This window comes from Apium graveolens, chromosome 10 (assembly GCF_009905375.1).
Source record: "Apium graveolens cultivar Ventura chromosome 10, ASM990537v1, whole genome shotgun sequence".
NCBI lineage: Eukaryota > Viridiplantae > Streptophyta > Magnoliopsida > Apiales > Apiaceae > Apium > Apium graveolens.
In genome coordinates this window covers 192008474-192018035 of record NC_133656.1, presented here as the reverse complement: position 1 = coordinate 192018035, position 9562 = coordinate 192008474, and the positions used below count along the sequence as shown (strand labels likewise).

General features: G+C 34.7%; 1 pseudogene; it reads right to left on the bottom strand.

Moving 5' to 3' along the window:
- Positions 1-1132: 1132 nt before the first annotated feature.
- On the bottom strand, positions 1133-9036 carry LOC141691503 (potassium channel AKT2/3-like; annotated as a pseudogene).
- Between the last annotated feature and the right edge of the window lie 526 nt (positions 9037-9562).

The following is a 9562-nucleotide window of genomic DNA, read 5'->3' as shown; positions in this document are numbered from 1 at the left end:
GAACTTGATACACCATTGTTTACGTGGGGTGAAGCGGTGAGAAACTCTGTGTACTTACTGAATAGATTACCAACGAGAGCCTTAACAGATGTGATCCCATATGAGGCTTGGTCGAAGAAGAAGCCACATATTGAGTACCTGAAAGTTTTCGGATGTATCGCTCATATGAATGTGCCAAATGTGCATGTAAAGAAATTAGATGACAGAAGCAAAATGGTTGTGTAATTAGGGAGAGAACCAGGGATGAAAGCATACCGTCTATACGGTCCAAACATAAAAACTATACATGTCAGTCGTGACATAATTTTTGAAGAGGTAAAGGGTTAGCAGTGGAAGGAAAAGGAAATTGAAAATCAGCATCACACTAGTATTTTCACTGTGACTGGTGGCTATCAAACTGAAACAGGTAGGACTGAAATTTCAGGAAATGGTGATGCAGATTTTGGGGAAAGCCATATAGAAAGTGCAGAAAGCGACAGTGGAACACCAACTCCATACAGTGGTTCATATAGTGGCACAGGCATATCAAACTCACAGCAGATTTCTGCATCTCAGTAGATGAGTGAAGACTCGCGAGTAGCATCAGCATCAAGCACTAGTACAAAAATGACTTTTAGCCACGGTCAAAATAGGCCTTTAGCGTCGGTTTTTCAGCGTGGTATATGCAGCGAACGCTAAAGATATATTCTTTTTGCGTCGGGTAATTAGTCGACACTAAAAGTTTTTAGCATCGGTTAGATGACCGACTCAAATTTGCCATTAACCGACGCTCTTGCTTGGACAATTGCGTCAGTCCAATAAAGTGCTGACGCTGGAAGTTGTAATTAAATGCGTCGGTTTATCAAAAAACCGACGCTGAAAGTTAATATTAAAGGCGTCGGTTGTTAAAAGTGCCGACGCTATATGTTTATGTTAAAGGCATCGGTCGTTGAAAAAGCCAACGCTATATGTGTATGTTATAGGCGTAGGTTGTTCAATAAAACCGACGCCTAAAGTACTGTAAAAAAATAAATATTCTTTTCATTTTTATTGATATCCTGAACCTGCTTTTTACAAATACCAGCATTCCCATAAATATAACTGAATAATCAAATTAACTAGGAATCAAATTGAAATTAAAGTAGGTCTCAAGCTATCTTTTCAAATTTTTGCATAATGTTGGACCTCTGGTCCTTTTCTTGGAACTGGACTCTGCATTATCTTTATCTGCATTATCTTTATCCATAGCAATTACCTACAACAATATAAGATAAACAAGTGAGGAAGAAGTAGAAGTATTTTTTTGATTTCAAAACCTATTGTAGACTTGTAACAGTAAAATGTGTATACAAGTTGTTCTGTAGAAATAATTACCACCCAGGGTATTTCTTCTCCACTCTGTTTGGACATAAGAAAGGTGAGCCAAAATCACAAACACGCACACATGTTTCTGCTTAAAAACACACACACATGTTTCCAAACTTCTTACCTATAAAAAGGTTCACAACAAACAGAACTATGAGTTTTTCTGCTTAAAAACATGTGATTTACTGCTAACATATCTCTTAGAATATTATTTCAAGAAACGTGTAATTTTGCTCATAATTCTAACAGTAATGCACAAACAAGTCCTAACATCTTTTATCTACATATAACAAAGTACCTGCTATAGATTTGAGTTCTTCCAGTGAAGAAGGCAGTGTAATTAGTCGGTCAGCTTCAGTTCAACAATTTTCTCTTCTCTTTACAGGATGTCCTCTGTATATACTAACTCTAATAGAACATGTTATTCCTTTTGATGATTTTTCCTTCTTAATCTCTTCAGCTGGATCTTCATCCTCCGATTTCTTTACAATCCTTTTGTCCACGATGTTGTCAAGCATTCTTATCCGATGGCCTACTTCTCATATTTGTAACATTTCATCCAGATTTAAAGAAGACAAAAACTTGTTATTAGATTTATGTACATCTTCAGTATTGACATCTGCACCATTCATCACAAGAAGCTCGACCATTTCCGAATGGTTTTCCTCCATCGCAATTTGGATAGGTGTTAATCCATGACGATCTTTTGAATCTACAAACAAACCGTACTTCAGGAGTTCTTTCATGACAGCTACATCATTCCTCCTTGACAGCTACGTCAATAATTAGAGTGTGATCTTGATACCTATGATTGACACCGAAACTTGAGAAAAGTTATTTTCTCTTAACAGATGAACAAAAATTATAAGCCTGCTAAAAATATCTACCTCTTAGGTGTATGTTACATGCATGCTTGAGGAGTACCAATACACATTCTTCATGCCCCTTTGATGCCGCAATATGCTGATGCACAACAGAGAAAGCGAAACAGATTTCATATTTGAATGCCAGATATGTGTGTCCTTACTTGGGATTATGTTTGCAGTCTATAGTTATAAACTAGTAAGTATAATTATTTTACGAGTGGTGTTCTTCCCTTTGAATCTCCTATGTCGTGGTCTAATCTTGCCTTGAGAAGTTCGTCAAGGAAAGCAGCATTTCCTGTGCCGACAACTGTTAATAAGTTGATCGACATATTAGGATCATCATCTTCTTGATTCCCACTATCCACTATCAAGTCCCCTATATTCAACTCCTTCAGCCTTTTATGATGCTGAAAATTAATCGCACACAGTAATTTAGTCTTAGTCATTCATTTTAATATGGTGTAGTTTATGTTCATCTGTGATGATTTTATTTTCAAACACTTACTTTGGGAACTACTTAAATATCTAATTCATTGTAGGATGGATGGGAGAAGATGAATTATATATTTGAGAGAATTTTCTCCTCTCTGAAGGAGTTTGAAACAATATTGAAGCTGAACATATGACAAAATTACCTGAAGGAAGTTTTTGAGAATGGCAACATAGTCTTCTGGTTTACTTTGCATTGCTTCAATAAGAGCACTAGTTTTCATCTTCAAGAGCTGTGAAAGAGTCTTGGTTCGATATGTAACAGCCTGTGGCCTACAGCACAGTGCACCTATTTCTCCAAACATATCTCCAAGTTGCAAAATCCCAACAATTTCCTCTTTCTGGTCCATCTCAGAGTGATCAATTAATTCCACTTCCCCTAACATTATTATATAAACATCATCAGGTGCTTCATTCTGCAATATCACATCCTCTCTAGGTGGTATATATTCAACCTTCATATCCACAGCCTTATGAAAAATAGACAATGTCATTACATTAAATACCTGTCTTAAATTATATACACTTCCTGTGTTACACAGTTTTAAATTATTTAATCAGATAAAAATAGTGTCATATGCACATGAGAATCAAGAAGTCCAATGATACTGTCATTTCTGAACTTTCTGAGGTTGGGAAACTTATGAAGTAAAGCTAGTAAAAGGCGCATATTTTAATCACGTGAAAAAGCATATGTCGATGATCATACCAAAAGCAAGAGAGTTTCCCTTGATACATTCTGGAAAAGATAGACCCTCTGGACGGTTGGAATAAACAAATGCTGACTAATGCTTTTGATAATGGTTTTTGGTAGTTGTTAAATCAGTTGCTGCTGGTTCAAGCTCTCAGCCTTGAATCTCAAGCACATATAAGCTAGTATCTGCTCCCTGAGTTTGACCGGCAAGTGGTTTCTGCTCAAAGTTTGACGCTGCTTCAATGTTATTCCTCTGCAAAACAAGCACAAGAAAATTTCCTGAATTCTGAACTTGATTTAAGCCTAGACAACAAGACTCATAACATCTTGCGATGCAAAATAGAAGAGATAAAAAGGAGGGTTACAAATTCCATGGTACGACTAGTGCCTTCAAGGACTAAATTTGTCATATTACCAATAATGTAAGCTGTTAAGCCAAGGTTGATGAGCATGTACACAGCTGATTATTGTGTACATGTGTGTGTGTGTTTGCCAATAATGTAAGCTGTTAAATTCGATGCATCAACATCGCTCTTAGCTACAAGTTTCAATGTCCCAAAGCTGATTGAAGATAAAATTATAAAGTTTGTCTTGTTCTTAGTATTCATACTTAAATGAAGAAGAATTTAAAATTTTATATATGTTTCCGGTTAAGGGAGCAACTGATTCTAAATAACAGAGCAACTCATTTTACTACCAGAAATAAACCAGTATTAATCAAGATCAACACAAAAAGTCACAAGTAATGCTAACACATATCACAAAAAATAAAAGGAAGATATAATCAATTTAGGCCACACTTGCACTTTAAATTTTATAAACCAACAAATTTATGTATTAAATTAATATCCTTGGTGAACCAAGATTAGCAAACACGGTAAATTTAATCTAATTATGTTATACAAATGCATGGCAGTATATTTAGAGAAAATAAGCTGAACTAAAATAATAACAAATCTCAAAATTTATATTGTTAATGAAAATAAATAAATTAAAAAATGAAAATAAAAAATGAGAGGGAGAGAAGGAGAGACATACCGGGAGAGAGGGAGGAGATTACCGATTACAGTGAAGCAGGGCTAACACAGGAGAAGATATGAATTCAATTAGGTAAATAGGCTGTGAAAATGAAAAAATAATAATATGAGCGTGTATATACGTATATATAGGGGAGTGCTAGAGAGAGAGAGTGCGAGAGAGGAAGAGTGCGAGAGAGAGGGAGAGTGCGGGAGAGAGAGACCTGAGAAGGAGTGCGGAAGTTTCAAGCTCTTCAATTGGGAACTATCACAGAGAATATATAGATGTAGGGCACCGTGGAGAGAAATTAATTTGGGGAAGAACTACTAACTATAGGATGGATTGTAAACCACATGATGTAATGAGTATGTTTTTTTAATTTATTAATAAAAGCTGCCATATAAATTTATAAGGTAAAAAATTGATGGTTTGATTTTAATAATAATATATATACGTCGGGTATATAATTGTCGATGAAAAAGAGTAATTAGTGTTTAAAAATTAATTGAAAAGTTGAAGTAGCCAACTAATTTGAACAATTTTTTTTCATAAAAGTGGACATTTATTTTTGAAACGGAGTAAACAAAATTCAATATTGTGTGACTATCAACAATATAGAAATATTATTACTTTTATTTTATTTAACATTTCGATATAAAAAAACAAAAAAAAAATTATTTTTGGAAGTCTTTTAACTTTAGCAAATATATCATAACTCAAATTAAAAAAGATTATGAGATACATATGATAAATAGATAAATATGTGAATAAACAATAATTATACAAAAATAAAAAATTTAAAAGAACACCTTTAGTGTCGTGACATCCCTGGTCCAATTAATTTTTTACTCTAATACTTTTAGCGTCGGTTAAATTAAAGCCCGTAGCATAAAGCAGAAATTTATAGCGTCGGCCAACTAGAAGCCCGTAGCACAAAGCATACTTTTTAGCGTCGGTTGTAAACGGTGACGCCATAAATACTTTTAAGCGACGGTTACTTACAGAACCGATGCTATTAAAACTTTTAGCGTCGGTTAAATTAATAACTGACACCAAATGTCGTGCACATATACCTATTTGCGTCGGTCAATCTTGCAACCGACGCAGGAAATACCTTTAGGCGTCGGTTCTTTAAAGAACCAATGCTAAAACTACGTTGTAGAAAGTACTTTTTGTACTAGTGAGGTGATAGCAATAACAACAATGACCAACTAAATTCAGAAGACTTAGTGACATATACAACAACACGGAGGAAGTGGAACTTGCTGATGAACTGATATTGTTGGATGTGGATGAACTAGTGACATATGGTCAAGAAATAAAGGAAAAAAATTGGAGAAGTGCCATGAAAGCTGAGCTCGATGCCATTGAGAAGAACGGATCTTCAAATTGAAAAAGGACACCAGTGGTAACATTGTAAAACACAAAGCCCGTTTAGTCGCGGAAGGTTACGTACAGAGGTGCGGAATCGATTATGAGGAGGTGTTCGCTCCAGTTACTAGATTAGAAATAGTTCAATTGTTGATAGCTCTTGCAACAAAAAATGAGTGGGAGATACACCACCTCGACGTAAAGACAACATTTTTAAACGGGGAACTGAAAGAGGATGTTTATGTGAACCAGCCAAAGGGTTATGTGATAGAAGGCAATGATAAGAAAGTTTACAGACTATTCAAAGCATTGTATGGCTTACGTCAAGCCCCCAGGGCTTGGTATGTACAATTGAACAAGTGTTTGGAGAAGCTAGGTTTCATGAAGTCACTACTAGAAAAACGTCAATAGACATCGGCTAAAAATCGATGTCTATGAATGCAAGAATCCGATGTCTTCGTGGGTGATGTTAAAGACCCCCCCATTTAACATCAGTTTTAAACTGATGTTAAAACAACATATAACATCAATTTTTTATTTAAAATTGATTTCTATATCTTGATATTAAAATTCGCATGCATATCTAATCTTCATATATCATCATAACATGATATTTTCATCAATTTAAATATATGTGAGCTAAGCAAAATCTTTCAATTTAACCAGTACACTGATGTTAGTAGTACTAGTAACAACAGTTTTCATCAAACAACCGATGTTAATAGTAGCTTTGACATCGGTTCTTCATTGGTAACTGATGTCTATTTGTGACAAACTGATGTCTATGATGCTTAATAACATCAGTTTTTTGTTTCAAGTTTTTTTTTGTTGTAGTCTTTAACATCGATTTTTACTGATGTCAATGGTCAACTAGAACTGATGTATCAAGCTTTGATAGACAACATTTTTTTATTTCGTAGCAGATTTTTATAGTATTACATTAACATCAGTTTTATGTCAAGAAAAAGATTATAAATGGATTTGTTTTAAAATCAGTTGGTTTTTATAAAATGATGTCTGATCACCTGTTTTATCGATAAAAAAATCAGAAACACAGATGCCAAAAAATTTCCAGAAAACCAAGCAATTGCCATTTAACAACCAAATTCAGCTCCAATATTTACCAAACTATCATTCAATCTCCAACCATCCAAATTAACATCCCAATCTCCAAACATCCAAATTATCATCCTACCATTCTAGCTACATAGTTTCAAATCTAAACCACCAAACATGAAGTACTAGACATTCATCCATAATCTTTTCTAATTACTAGTTACAATCCGAATACATGTAACCAAAATAAAGGTGTTTTTTAGATTGCAATATAGGTACCAGTCGCCAAGCTAGAGTCGCCAACAACTACATGATGGATTGGATATAATCAAGCGTCTCATAGAAAACGACGTCAAGGTCCTCCTCTGTATAAGACTTGCGACTCTTGGAGGCCCACTGGAACACAAATAAACCTATGTCATTCCTCAACCAACTGAAAAGTAATATTTATAGAATTAAGAAAAGTAAAAAATGTACCTTGTCTAGCAGCTTCATCTCCTGGTCCTCCATTAAATCTTTCATATATCGCATGACCACATATCCACATTATGTACCACCTGGTTGTTTAGGGCATCCCTATACATTCCAATAAATTGTTGACAATTAGTGACATCGAAGATTAATCATAATTCCATATTTTACAAAAATGAAAAATTAAAAAATTGACTAAATACTCACAACAAGGTTTTTAATTTTGGGATTCTTGTTTACCCGTCCTTCTTGAGCATTATAAGATCTCACTGCCCTGTAAATGTTATAATTATAAAATACAGTGTCAAATCCGTCAATTACCGATTACATTCAATATATAATTGTAAATTGAAGTAAAAAATTACCGCATTAAAGTCTTTTCAAGGTCCTGGGGATGAGGATGATGAGCCAATGGATTAAGGATGAAAATTTCCGATTCCCAAAACACAATCAAAATCCAATGTAAACTGTTTTCATTATAAACAAATTAAAGTGAGCAAAATGCAATTTAAAAAAATACATATCCGACAAATTTACATACATTATAATTAATTTATCAACAACTATATGACTAATCAAGGCCATACAATATTTTAAAATAGGACGCACAAAAAGAGACATACTTATAGTTATAAGGCATAAAGTTCATCCGAAGAACTCCATCTTTCAGCCTTTGCAGAACATATTCATTAAAGTCATCATTCAACTTGTATGTGGACGGATGAAGAAAAACAAACATCGCTGACAAATCTCTATTCGGCGTATCCCGAAACACTGAATACAAATACCTAAAAAATAAAAAAAAAAAAGACAAATTACATGTTCTGTAAATAGATCATTACTATATAAAATGAGATCAGATTCTAAAAAGTATAAAAAGAAGCTTACGCCATGTATGTTGATATAGCAGATTGTCCAATCATTTTAAACTCTAGCAATTCAAGTTTGTTCTCATGAAGCAAATATATAGTTCTTTCAATTCCAAAGATTTGAAAATCACATGGAACTGGTATCGAGTTTCCACTTTCCTTCATCTTTGTCGATGCAAATTTGTACAAAAGCCTAAAGCGAGGAGGCACATTGTCCTTTGGCTTCACAGAATTAAATGCATTATGCATGCTTTGCACCTCACACACATTCCGCGCATTTTTCTGTTTATAGTAAATAAATATTTAAGCATATAACCGGTATTATTCACTTTAATGCAAATTTGTACAACCTCCTAAAAATAATGACACTTTGTTTGTAATTAAATTATATACCTCGGAACCAATAGTGGAGGTGTATATGATCATGTCTTTGGGCCATGCCAAATGAGAACCGATGGCTTGCTGGACGGTTTCTATCTCACCAACCATAGGAACAGGCACCAAAGCATCATCCTGGATGCTTCCGTCCACCCCCACACGAACAAATCTTGGTTCTAGAGGCACTCCATGTACCGCTCTACTCATTCCATCTCTGTCATCAAAAACAACACCAAAAGCTACCTTGTTATCAATGCTCTCCACTGCCATTTCACATTTGCGAGGACCCTATAGTTTATAATTATAAATCAAAATAGACACTATTGGCTCAAACAATTTAATAACATGCAATATTATCATAGAAATCAATCAAGTATACACTGTAATTGTATACCTTTTGTCCCAGTGGACCTGGAGGAGGAATAATAACAACAAAATATGCATCATCTTTATCCTCAACGGTCATCAATTCATCTTCCATCAAATCTTATACAACTTTCCTTCTGTTCTTTTGTTCTTGTTCTTGTTCTTTTACCCCAGGACAACTTGCTTTTTCAGACATTGGTGAATGTAGATTGCCCCCAGCAACCAAAGCTTTCAACTCAGCAATTTGCAACTCAAGATTATGAAACCGCTCTTTGGTAATGTGATTTCTTGTCTGTTTTGGTAAATAGAAGTACAATGTTGGAGGTATGAAGTTTCCAACCCTACGAACCCTTCCTGCATGCTCGGGAGTTTCCAATACAGTGGTGAGTACATCATTAGTTCCATCCAGCTTGAATTCACCATTTCTTTGCTTTTCGAGTAAGGAATCCTGTTAAAACCATGAGAGTAATTAGGTATGATTGGAAAATTAAAGAAGCAAAAAATTATAATAAGTCTTACAATTTGTTGAATTTTTTCTGCCAATTCTGGGTCAAGAGTCCCATCTTCTGTCATACTGGCTTTTTTCCACATAATTGCCCTATCTGGCCTTTCTTCAGGCTCCAACCTCCCCGAGCGTTTTT